Raw genomic sequence first — 13,712 nt, 5'->3', positions numbered from 1 at the left:
TTGATGCTGTTTCTAAGGTAAAGGGTGGTCACACCAAATATTGATTTAATTTAGATTTCTCTTCTGTTCATTCACTTTGCATCTTGTTATTGATAAAATAAACTATTAACACTTCTACTTTTGAGAGCATTCTTACTTTGCAGCATTTTCTCCACAGACTGTATGTGTGTGTGTGTGTGTGTGTGTGTGTGTGTGTGTGTATATATATATATATACACACACACACACATACACATTCAACTCACAGTTCTCTCTCTATATAAACGTCACTTCTCTTTGTACTGATATATTGTTTTGCAAGGGAAATCCACAGTCATATTTAGCTGACAGCATGAAATAGACGTCAATTGCAAGTCACTAGTGGTGAAACTAGAAATGCCTATTTCAAATATGTTTTACTGTTTATTCTGTCACCTCCCTTATATTCTATTTTCTTCTGCCATTGGTTCCAGCACCCTTTGTCACTATGTATTCCTTGCTGTTCTTTCAAGCCAACTGTCCTCGGCGGTATCCAGTCTATAGATCTACAACATCTAGATAGACAGTCAATAGGTTGACCCCAAATGGTCGACTTGCATTAGGTCGACATTGTCAAAAGGTCGACATGGTCATTAAGTCGACATGTAAATGGTCATCAGTGCTTATGGTCAACAGGTTCAAAAGGTTCACAGGTTCAAATGGTCGACATGAGATTTTTTTTATTTTTTAAACTTTTTCATACTTTACCATCCGAGTGGACTACGATTGTGAATAGTTACCTGGCGATGCGAGCCATGCAAGGGGACGCAGTACACTAACTGAGGTTTCCTGTGCTATAACGACGAAGACGACACAAAAATAAAATAAAGAAAATGTTGTGTCGACCTTTTTTTTTGTCGACCTTTTGACCCTGCTGACCTATTGACTGTAGACCTCTTACTTGTACATCTAATGATCCCCACCCGTCCTCGGCACCAGCAGGCAAATAACCAGTATGCAAGTGTATTATTATTAGTAACATTTATTTATATACTGAGAAGGGCCCTACACACTAAGCGATAATACTGAAAGATATGAACGATCTCATTCATTAATTACCGAGATATCGTTCATATCTTTCAGTGTGTAGGCACCAACAATGAACGATGCGCGGCCCTGCACTCGTTCATCGTTGGTGCTTATACATGCATGCCAGTATGACGTTGTATTAGCATGCCGGGTGATGGGGGAAGGGGGTGAAAAAAACTTCACTCCCCCCATCCCCTCCCCCCCTGCCGCCAGGTCGCCCATATTGGCCGTCGGACACCTCGGTGGCACATCGTCTAATGTGTAGGGCCCTTAACACCAACACACTGCAGAGCTGTACAATATGGAAGAAACAATATAATGTAACCAGTGTTTTGTTTTCTATGATAAAGGGGCAGGTAATCACCTAAAGTTACAAGTTGATACAAGATTTATAGTTGCTTCCATCATCTGGACTAGTGCTCAGATTCATACTTTAATCATTTCTGAAATTATTTCACTGATTTCTTCGAGTGTCTATATCTACTCTAGTTCTAAGATTTAAAAAGAACACAAAAAAACAAAACAGAACCCAAAACCAACCACAGTACCGCTGAGTGCCATCAGAAAGAAACAGCACAGAATATAAAAGAAAGGATATTAACATACTGTATAGATACACTGATAGGGGATGCGGTCAATTTACCTACATTCAAAAGCCCAATGGTCAAAATACCGACAACTATTGACCGACGCTCAAAATCCCAATAAAGTCAATTTCCCCACATGGTCAAAGTCGACATCAGTTTTTCATGATTTTTCATTGAAACCGACTTGATCATATTTTACCATCCCAGTGGACCTGGAAGGGGAATATAATAGTGTGCCGAGCGCAGCGAGGAACCGTGCCTGAAGCATGGCGAGCGCAGCAAGCCATGCGAGGGGACGCGGTACACCTATACGGTGCCCATGTCGACCTATATTGACATACACACAAAAAATGAAAACCTCTTGTCGACTTTTTGACCTGTCAACATTTAAATGTTGGTATTTTGACCTTGTCGGTATTGTGACCTTGTCGGTATTTTGACCTTGTTGGGATTTTGACGGTCGGTCAATGAGTTGTTGGTATTTTGACAGTCGGGATTTTGATTGTATAGCATGTCATACTAAACCCGATGATAGGAGGGACCTGCTTACACTCTTAAGATCATACATTTTAATATATGATATTAATGATAGGTTACATTCTTTTAATATCAGTTTATTTCAGCTAATACTAAGTGTCAAAGTAAATTGAAATGAATGCAAACAGAGTTGTAAGATTTTTTTAATTTAATGGTATACTGTAGGCCAGCTAGATGATTACTGTATGTAATATTTGCAGGGCACTTACATCTAGCTAATGGTCATGTCTCTTCAGACTGTGCTCCCCTACGAATGATAAGAACAGAGTTAGGAAAATACAGCAAATCTAACAAAATTTGATTAGGAAGAAAGTGTGTGGCTCATTCACTCAGGCAGAACAACATTTCAATCTTGTGTCAGGATTGAATTCATGTTTCCCCTTGGGTGTCATATTCTGTCGTATAATAAAGTAAGCATGCTGTTTGAAGAGCCCAGCACGCAGCGCTTCTGCATGTAGGAAACTAGAGATCTGGGGTTTGGAAACAATTCTGTATGATCAGCTATGTATCATTGTTACAAATCAGCAGAACCAATAATAGATGTATGTTGACAATAATAAATAATCCTTGTTTGAGAAATGTGTAACTAGAAAAACAAAACATAAAAGAAAAAGCAAGACAAAAAAAAAAAGAGATACAAAATACAAAAAAAAGTACAGAGTGCCATGTTGTAAAATACAGTTAGGTTTTACATTAAAACAACAATGTATGAACAAAGGGCCTGGCTAAAAAATGTACGCTAAATGGTTGCAACGCATCTTCGTTTTTGCCATCACTTCCTGCAAAACCCCCTCCCAATGGTCCTTGACTGTCAATCACTTTACAAATAAGTCCTTACTGCGAGCAACGTCACAAAGGTACCTTGGCCCATATACAAATAAACAATAACAACAGTTTGACAGATCTACTAAAATTCACAATGTTTACTGAATGTGCATGTGAATCTAAAAGAGGTTTATCATAATTATTGCAAGAAACACAAGACTTTTACTTTTAAGGGGGGTTATAGAAAAAATGGCACTAATTCAACGCAGGGTATTCAATTGCGGGCAATTTCGACCGTTTTTTAATCAAACTTCGCCCATGAAGTTTCACTGTTTTTTTTTTGTCGAATCGACATGGGCGAAAATTGTGCCAACAATGGTCGAAAATGCCCGCAAATTCGCCAAAACATATGTATCAGCGGCGAATTCGCTGATACACGTGGTTTTCGCCAGTGACGGGTTTTTCAACCAGTCGAAAAAGTGGCACGGTCTTTGAATAGGTCGAATGTGAATTCGACCTAACACCTGGCAAAAAGTGCAGTTTTTTCGACTGGTCAAAAAAATGGCACTAATTGAATACCCCCCTATTACAGGGTACACTTTAAATTCAGGCCATACCTGTCCCTCTAGCACAAAAGTTATGAAGCCTGGTTAACACATACAGATGTAGCCATGCTCATCTTTGCTGCAATGCAGCATGCTGCAAAACGGCTCGCTGCATGGCATGCAAGGTTGCAACTATTATGACTATTAATGGAGCTATTGCCGGCTGTGAATAGTCACAGCTCGGTGAGCCATTCCATGAGCCATTTTGTAGCATGCCTGCATCACAACACAGATGAGCATGGCTACATTTCTACCACCATTAAAATTTTCACATTCTATAGTATGAGACTGTCTAGAGCTCACTGTTCAGAAAAGCTTACTTTAGTTATTTCTCTGTATTCAGTCTTACTCCTGCTTTTGTGACGTAGTGCCAGAAACTCCAGTATGCAAAGGAAAGGGAACACAGCAGCATTCTAGAACAATACAAAGAGAGAGATGGTTATTTGTTTGTGGCGAGAAAATACAAAAAGAACAAAGTTTTTTTTTTGAGGACACAGCAAGACAGATTTTTTTAACGTTATCACGAAGACCTCAGAGTATTTTATATAGTAATAAACATTTTGTTCCAGCATCTCGTGTTCCTTACTCAAGAATAGCCGACTCAATAACCAAAAACCATATGCTCCCATAGACATAGAAAAAGGTGATCACTATTTATTTGTGTACTAGTGAGCAACATATTAAAAGGTAGAAATTAACAAACATTAAACATACACTTCTGTACTATATTTACGTTTATTTCCATTATAAATACTTTCAATGTTTATTCCATAAGTCAGATGGTCTTCATACAGAAGATCAGCAAGCATTAATGTATCAGATACAGATAATTGGGCAGTATATACTTGGGAGCAAAATTCATTGTTGGCAGAAGCTTAAATCAGAAAGAAAAGTCAGTGTACAAACACTGAAAAGGAAAAAAAAAACATTACACAAAACATAACAGATAGCATTCCCAGAGCAAAACGTAAGTCCCTTAACCTATTCCCAAAGCAGGACCCTAAAGCCAAATCAGTGCTGTCTATGTCCACTCTCTCCACTCATATATCAAATAGGGAGCAGCTGGGCATCACTAGGAAATAGAGACTAGCCAACAGGCCATTGTCCATCTGTGCTGTTTTAGGAGCCACAGTCCAGGGATGGGAAAATTAATATGTATCAGCGCTGATTGAAGACAGCTGAGCATCCCCCATCTGTTTTCTCTGACAGGGAAGATGCAGGGAGACTAACATCACTCATAAAAGAGACTCGCAGTGCTGACTCTTACAGAACATCCATAAATGGAACTCAGCGTCACACTATCTGCTCAGAAGCCATGAGTGTTTCATTTAATTTCCATCTATTTCACAAAACCAATTACAATGATTTACTGTAGTTCGCTATTAAATCATCTTTAAATCCATTCTGTCAAATTTTTTTTTAATTGTTAACAGCTAAAATAATACCAAAGTTTATATAACAAAAGTAATACATACAAAGTTGTACTGTATGTACCCACTGTGTAGGGTTCAACTTTAAAAAAAAGTAAAACCTGGTAGAACAAGTAAGGAACAAGTGATGAAGCTTCTGTCTTGCAAACAATGAAAGACAATATGACAATAAACAATCAAACAATATATACAGTATTGCATTTTAAATATAAAGTAGAAATGTAAATCAAACAAAAAGAAACCTTTAAAAAAAAAAACCAAATATTATCTCTCTCTCTCTCTCTCTCTCTCTCTCTATATATATATCTATATATATATATATATATATATATATATATATCTCCAAGTAGTATAAGACTATTACGTCTTAACTGAGGGCACTCTGTTTAATTAGTACATCCAAGACGTCAAGTATATGTCATATATATATATATATATATATATATATATGCACACACACACACACACACACGCATATATATCTTTCACAAGAAAACTAATATACACTTTTCATAGTCAAAAAGTAATGAATTATGCACTCTGCAAAAGAACTTATCCGAACTGGTTCATTGGCTACTGTGCATGCCCAGGAAAACGGACGCACTCATCTGTATGCATATGACAAGACTTTTTTGTGACTGGGAGAGAAGGAGCGGATTACTGTGCAGTACGAAGGCTCCGTACAGTAACGGCAAGTGTGTGCAATTGCAAACAGATACAGACACATTTACCTCTTTAAAAGCCAACTCAATTGCAGCGCCTGGGTGCAAATACACAGTAATGATGACGATGGCTGCCAGCGATATCTAACCGCTTCTACTTGTAAAGTCATCTCTCAAGGTGAATACGTGTGTTCTTTATATATTCACTTTGTGTACCTGTTTTAGCAATTTTATTTTGGAGAGTATGCCAGTACGTGCATGTTCAAGGTCCTAAACCCCATTCGACCTGGAGGAGTGCGGGAATGGTGTGTCAACACCGCTTTTTGTGGGCGTCGATGCTCCATTTTAGGGGTGCGGTCCCAACAACGCAGGCGTGTCCGGACGGTTTGCTGGGCGTGACGTCACACGCAGCCTCTGCGACCCTTAACATGGCGGCTAGCTGTCAGCCTTCGCAGCTAGTCTGTACAGGGTGAGGGCTACTATAAACATGCAAAAGCATCGCCGCCGTGAGATGCTCTCGCATGTCTGCATTGGGGGGGGAGGGGAGGATCCGGCATGCGGGGCGTTCCCCCCGCATGTCAAAGAAATTGATCGTAGATGTGCGCTTTCTCGCACATCTACGATCAGGTCTGAATTAGGCCCTGAGGCTTTACAAGTTTTACTGAAACCTGATAGCAAATTAGTTTTTGTGAACATGAGTTTTTACTTTTTATGAACATAAATATGCCATTTTTTGTGTGTCAATTACGGCAGCACACACCCAACATTGTATCAGGCCCAAAGATTGTGGTTTTGGAAAAGTTTATAATATTTAGAAAATGACTGGCACAACTTACTAATCAAATATAACCAGATGGAAATATTACACTTGTCTTCAATTGTAAATTGTCCGTGGACAGCACGGACGGTGTAATGGTTAGCATTACTGCCTCACAGCACTGAGGTCATGGGTTCGATTCCCACCATGGCCCTAACTGTGTGGAGTTTGTATATTCTCCCCGTGCTTGCGTGGGTTTTCTCCGGGTACTCCGGTTTCCTCCCACAATCCAAAAATATACTGGTAGGTTAATTGGCTCCCAACAAAATTAACCCTAGTGTGAATGTGTGTGCGTGTACATGTGGTAGGGAATATAGATTGTAAACTCCACTGGGGCAGGGACTGAGGTGAATGGCCAAATATTCTCTGTAAAAGCGCTGCGGAATATGTGTGCGCTATATAAATAACTGGTAATAATTCCATGGAAAATGTGTTCTAATTATAATATAAAGAAGAGCTTGTCAATCAAGTGTATTCTTAGCTGAGCCATAATAAAGACTGGACACAAAGGGGGTGGGGCTTGTACAATTTGCAAACCACTTAAAACATTAAATACAATGTACATTTCCTAAACCTGGAAAGTGATGTGAATAGAATTATAAATCAGTCACCCACACAGAGCATTAGTACACGGTAAGACACTGCCTTACTTTGGTGCTACAATTCCTTTAAAAGTTTTCATATGGAGATGTGAAGATAATGATCCCTCCAGAGGCGTTTGATAATTTGACACGATACGCTGCAATCAGTTAATGTGTTTATTAAATTTCCTCACTATTCTCTATAAAATGTCTAGGGGCACTGCATACAGTGAATTTGAAGCGTGACATTTTCCCCCCACTTCTAAACAGACTAAGAATGATGTGTGTGTGTATTTGTGTAGTGTTTGATGCAATGTTAAGCGAAGCCGTCATTGATCCCTTGCTATTTTAGTCATGCTCTGAAATTGCTGGATGGAAATTCCAATGTTTCCCATTCTAACTTCATGTGGTATTTCAATGATTCTCCCTAGGAGAGAAGCTGTCTGTCAATGGGGGCCTTATGGACCCCATCAATGGATTAGCTGGTCGTAACTATGGTTGTAAATGCCAGTGTGAAGGGGATGAGGACTGTTTTACGTTTAAGAAACAAGTAGAACTGGAATTCAGAATATGTATACAACATATGGTAAATTCTTTTAAAACGTCCACATAGTGGCTTCTATATTCTCTGCTTGGTGACCCCTACAGGCCCCTATTATAACAACAAATGGAAAGATCTGCCCAGAGCTAGAGCGCTCAGCTCTATGATTTCAGCTAGTTTATGAGCTGGAAAGGACAGTCAGTCTGAAATTATCAATGACCTTACACATCTCACACAGCTCAACTTGCCTCACGGTTTGTGCATCTTTAAAATAAAGATCTATTATGTATGAATAGGAAAGCCATTAATAGCACATTTATTAGAATTTAGACAATTTGCAAAGTCTGCTAAAGTCTCTATGGAATTTATTCCCTGTATGCATTAAACTTGAAAAGTCCAGCTATGAAGTAGTATTCCCTTAGCATAGCAGTGTTCTAGAGATACATTGAGAACTATACTTCCTACTTGTGCAAGAATACAGATATTTTACCACGGTGGGAGGCCCAGGTGGGAGGTGCAAAGGTATGGTGCTGTGAATTGCATTATTGCCTACCCACTCTCTCACTGTACAGCATAGGAGAACACAGCGAGAATACAGATTAGGAGAAGGCTATAACACTGGAGCAAGGTTGGGAGCCTATACTTTGGCACTGTGCTATACTCAGAGACTTCCTGTAATAGGGAAGAGATTCAAAAACGTTTGCCACTCATGTCCCTATGGGAGCCGCATCTGCCTGTAGAAAGACCTGCAGCAATAGGGGGAAGCTGCCCGGAGGAGTAACTGCAGTAGCCGGAGCCAGGGACTCCCAGTCCGCTGCCGACCATGGAGACCAGTGCTGCTGGACCCATTAAGTCAGCAACGGGTTCCGATGCCCTGTCACATTTTGCAGCTGCTCTCCACATGACAAAAAGGAGACATTGGGACACATCCAGTGTCTGCAATCAGCCACCTGATCTGAAATTAAGTTTAACTGAATGAGTGAATGAAACTTCTGCAGGTTTCACAAGGAAGATCCAGAATACAAAGCTTTGGATCAGTAGGTATTACTGTGACAAGAGATCATAAAAGAAAGTAAAAACATCAAAGGTACAGCTCATGAAGTGGAGAAAAGGATTGCAGGGAAAGAGATTATTTAGAGGTAAAAATGTAGGGAGGAAGATGTAGCTATTCAAGAGGTGGGGTAATAAGAACAGATCTGTATATGGAATTGGAAAAGTTGTAATGTAGGTAGCTGTGGATGCTGAACTATGGATTTTCTGGATGTCCTATAACACCTCCACTCTTACTGCATTCGCTTCTAAATGTATAACATGTAAGAGAACGATTCTAAACATAAATAACCATACCCAGGTATTATGTATCATTGTTTAAAGAAAGCCTTTCTCATCCTCCCTGTATCAATTTCCCAACTATTCCATGGTATGAAATGCCAGCTGTGCAGGGTCTCCAAAAACTACAAAAATTGTCGAATGCCTATTGTCTGTCACATTTATTTATATAGGGCTACTCATCATCATACAAACACAACCGTATATGTAAAATAACCACTATCAATGATTCAGATGAATGTAACAAACTCCTATCGTCATCCTTCCTATGCACTTGTGGTACAGTTTTCGTAGTAAATAAACTTTAGTATGATGTTTACCTAGTATCAGTGCCATCAACATAAAAAATGCCCTCTATTGATAGGTCTACTAGTAAAACTAGAGTACACCAGGATCAAAACATGGCATTTCTGTGCCCCATAGTAAAATTTGGGGGAGGACCCAGTGATGCTGGCTCACCTCCAGAGTTCCGGTGATGCCAAGTCACAATCCAGTGGCCCGTGATTTGTTCCCCAGAGAATGGGGGCCATGAGAAGGTGGCCCAGCATTCTAGAGCACCACTCAGCTCCTCTACCCATAACTACAGTACCTTCTGCAGTAACGCTAGTTCCACCACTAGACTCCTTCCTTATTATCACAGGTCTTTCGACACAGTTAAATGGCTTCTAACTTAATTGTCTTCTCTAGTGTATGTAGAAGGGAAAATAGATAGTAAGCCCCACTAGAGAAGGCATCATTCTCTGTACAGTACTGAGTAATATGTTGATATAAAATAATAATAAAATATTAATATAAATAATACCTGCTTCATTCTTTCCAGTGACCAAATTAATGATGAAAAAAATTGCTGGCGTTGTATTCCCCTTAAAGACAAGACATTGCGTATTAATTGATACATACTGTACTGTAACCCTTTTTCTCTCCTTTACAAGATATTTAAGGCTACCATTGTCAGTAATTATTTTATACAGCTTCCCGCTGGAATCACATAACTAGATGTAGGCCACATTACATGTTCAATAACAATATTACACATTAGAAGAGAAAAAATATCTCTAACAGATCAAGATCAACAAAGAATGATAAAATAAAAGAACGCAGGGGCTGCACCTAAACTCTACTCAATAACATGCACATGACATCTTAATCCTTTGGGAACAGTAGCAGGGAATGGATTCATTTTATTAAAGCTAGGATAGGGAAAGTCCTGTTTCATGCTATGAAATAAGGATCACATGTGTTGCTAATATTGTATCATTTATCTTACATGGATCATAATATTCTACCCTGTAAACTGGCCCGGAAGGAATTAAGGGTTTGTAATAAAGAGTTCTGCTATTAGATCCATGCATCACTGTAGAAGGTTTTGGTAATGTGTTGGAATGAAACCAACCAAGAAGATGATGGCCAATATATTGCATCACCATTGACGTTACATTAGTTTGAGGATGGCTACAACTTAAAAATGTTAATTCTAATTATCTAAAATAAAATTAGTAAACAAACTGCCACAAACTACAAGACAGCAACAAAGAGACTACAACACCACCTCATGCTATTGATGTCTAATGATAAATAACATGTAAATGAGAGTTGGTTCTCCAGCTGATGTTGAATAACAATAATAGGTTTTATTTATGTGTTAATAAATAACACCATCTAGGAGTTTGTTTATGAAGAGCACGTTTTTATACATATTAAATATGCTTCAATAATTAACGTAACTGTATTCCAGCTGTGGGATCAGAGGTTAAGGCTTATTTAATATGCTGCTAAGCCTGCTCTTGAAATACTGTAAAATGAGCCTTTCAAGCCAAATTTACAAGAACATGCATTAAAGAAATCTGGTAGTTCTAAGTGCTTGAAAAAAAATGTATGTAAGCCTTTAGAATACATGTACAATAAGCGCAAAAGTCACAATTTTATGACGTGACAAAGCTTTTGCAACGGTAAAATAAAGAAACACTCAGTAGAACATGGCAATGAAATTCAGCTGGTCTATCATAGAGGCAGTGGTGATGATGGATCGTTAAATAACTAGAGACATGGGGGTAGTTTCCACTGAGCCTTTGGAGCCAAAAGGCATATAAAGACAGAGACAATCAAAACCATATCTCAGTTATAAGTAGTCCAAATAGGTTCCAATCAACTCTGGTGCCACCAGAATTATATGCATAAAGCATTCTGATAGCAGCCGCCAATACAGTGTTTTTACGTCCATTCATTAAAAGACTGATTAAAAAGCTGGAGGATGGCTCTTCAGAAAGATGTGTGTTAACAATAACATGATATAACAAATAAAGCAGTACAGCTAATAACACATTAAATAACGCAAATAAAGGATGAACTTTACAGAGAGGCAAATACCTGGATGCTATACAAAATGCTGATCACATATACAGATGTGTCCTCATACATTACTTCTAGCCTCAATACGCCATGCACTGCAAGATGTGAGCCGGCAGTTCCCGTGTTACTCTGCTAACGTCGGACGTCTAGTATTTTGCATATCATTTTAATCAGCAGAGTCTGCTTGTGCTTTTTATTTGCATAGCGACGCATTTTTTGGGGGAAAGAAATGCACAAAAAGACGCCCTCCATTAGTAAATGCGCTCACAAGTCGCGACTAGAAGGGCTGTTTAACATGTCTGCAACAACGATGAGAGAGGACACATCTGTACTGAACCTAAACTAACCATTAGCCAGAGGTCTACCCACAGAATCGACTTCTGGCTACAACACATCAGATATTTATTACGATTTTATAAATGTTTACCTATATAATGTCAACAAACAGTATTCCCTTGAGCTTTACAATTGGGAACAAAACAGTAATAGTATAGTAATAAGGAAAACTGGTAAATTACAGATAGACAAAGCGGTAAGGAAGTGGGCACGAAGCGGGAGGGCAGTCTACTCTTCCTAGAGTCTGGGAGACTATCCATAAATTCAGGACTGGTGACCTTAGTGAGGCTGGCCTGATGATGGATCTCAAATCACTTTCCCAAAGTATTTTCTAACCAACATATATGAAAATATACTGAAACTGACTAATTGGTCAATAAGTTACATACATTAGAGAGATACTACCATACAGCGCTGCAAGTATGGCGGTACGGGGTGGTACGGCGTACCGGTAAGAAATTCCCAGCCGGTATGCCATACCGCCGGGCCGTCCACCATACTGCATCCCACTGGCTTCATTCTCTTCTCCATAGGCGGTGGCGGGGTCAATCTGAATAAGGCACCCGTTTGCTAGCCAATCAGAGCTCGCGGACCGGCAGCCACGGCTCATAATTGGCTGCCGGTCTGCGAGCTCTGATTGGCTAACGAACCGGCGCCTCATTTCAGATTGACCCCGCCTCCACTGGAGAGTGAGACCAGGCATCAAAGAGAATTGAGGGGCACTGTGGGGGCATGGTATATCTGGCACTGTGGGGGCAATGTATATCTGGCACTGTGGGGGCAATGTATATCTGGCACTGTGGGGGCAATGTATATCTGGCACTGTGGGGGCACTGTATATCTGGCACTGTGGGGGAAATGTATATCTGGCACAGGGGAGCAATGTATATCTGGCACTGTGGGGGTAATGTATAGCTGGCACTGTGGGGGCATTGTATATCTGGCACTGTGGGGGCAATGTATATCTGGCACCTTGGGGGCAATGTGTATCTGACATTGTGGGGGCATTGTATATCTGGCACTGTGGGGGCATTGTGTATCTGGCACAGTGGGGCATTTCTGTATCTGGCCCAGTGGGGGCATTTGTTTATCTGGCACAGTGGGGGCATTTGTGTATTTGGCACAGTGGGGGCAATGTATATCTGGCACTGTGGGGCAACGTGTATCTTGCACTATTGGGGTCATATGTGTATCTGCCCCCCTCATATGTGTATCACGCCCCCATTTTCATTGGCCATGCCCCATGTAGCATTTGATCACGCCCATTTTTTGGGCCGCGCGCACACGGTACCTGTAAGACATTATTTTCTACTTCCACCACTGCTACCATAGCAACACAGTGATTCCATATCAATGTGATCGTACTAAACAGGTGTGTATATTAGTCAACCAAAGAAAATATAACTGATAAACACGTACAAGGAGAGGACACATGCTCAGACTCCATGTGGAATGCCAAATATCCCAATTATTTAAAAGGTACCTGTCCCCCTTTGTGTTTATGCCTCTGGCACTGACAAAACAAGCCATCCTGCATTATTACTGCATTACTTTTTATGCAGCTTGAAAACAATATGTCATTAGAATCCTGTTAGTTATGTCTGTCTTGAAAAAAGTGCAGACACATGCCTTGTAAAACTTCCATCTTAAAAAAGGCAACACAAACTAATCGAAACTACTACACAGTATTAGCAGGTACCATGATGTAACGCACACTACACACACAAGAGTATACTGCGAAGCACATTGCAGTATCTCATCTCAACAAGAAAATCACATGAGGAGAGGCACTTTACATATAAGACAAACACTGGAGTCAGCTCTCATTGCTTTGTAGGATATTTTTTACTATAAAGGTGTTGAAAAGCATTTGTCACCATCCAGAGCTTGCAAAAATATGTTTGATAGAGACGTATTAGAAATTAGCTGTTTTATGAGCTTTGAACCAAAAATATATATAAATAAATAATACATACAACACACACACACACACACACACACACACACACACACACACACACACACACACACTAAAGTGAGTGGATGCATTGCATATACACAATGCTATAATAGATATGAACTCTAGTACTCAATAATAACAAACAAAGTATGGAGGGTATGAGGTT

General features: G+C 39.8%; 1 protein-coding gene across 4 annotated transcripts in view; it reads right to left on the bottom strand.

Annotated features, from left to right (window-relative positions):
* The window catches only part of FIGNL2 (fidgetin like 2), a 100,823-nt gene that overhangs the window by 45,668 nt on the left and 41,443 nt on the right, over positions 1-13,712 (bottom strand). For 2 of the 4 annotated variants that reach the window (XM_063952267.1, XM_063952265.1), the window contains exons 2-3: positions 9,704-9,764; positions 3,862-3,954 (exon numbers count right to left, since the gene is read on the bottom strand). The gene's annotated coding sequence lies outside the window, so the exon portion shown is untranslated. Of the gene's footprint in view, positions 1-2,380; positions 2,419-3,861; positions 3,955-9,703; positions 9,765-13,712 lie in introns of all 4 variants that reach the window. The other 2 variants (XM_063952264.1, XM_063952266.1) reach the window with 2 other exon arrangements.

Source organism: Pseudophryne corroboree, chromosome 2, assembly GCF_028390025.1.
Source record: "Pseudophryne corroboree isolate aPseCor3 chromosome 2, aPseCor3.hap2, whole genome shotgun sequence".
Lineage (NCBI taxonomy): Eukaryota > Metazoa > Chordata > Amphibia > Anura > Myobatrachidae > Pseudophryne > Pseudophryne corroboree.
This window is presented reverse-complemented; position numbering and strand designations above follow the sequence as displayed.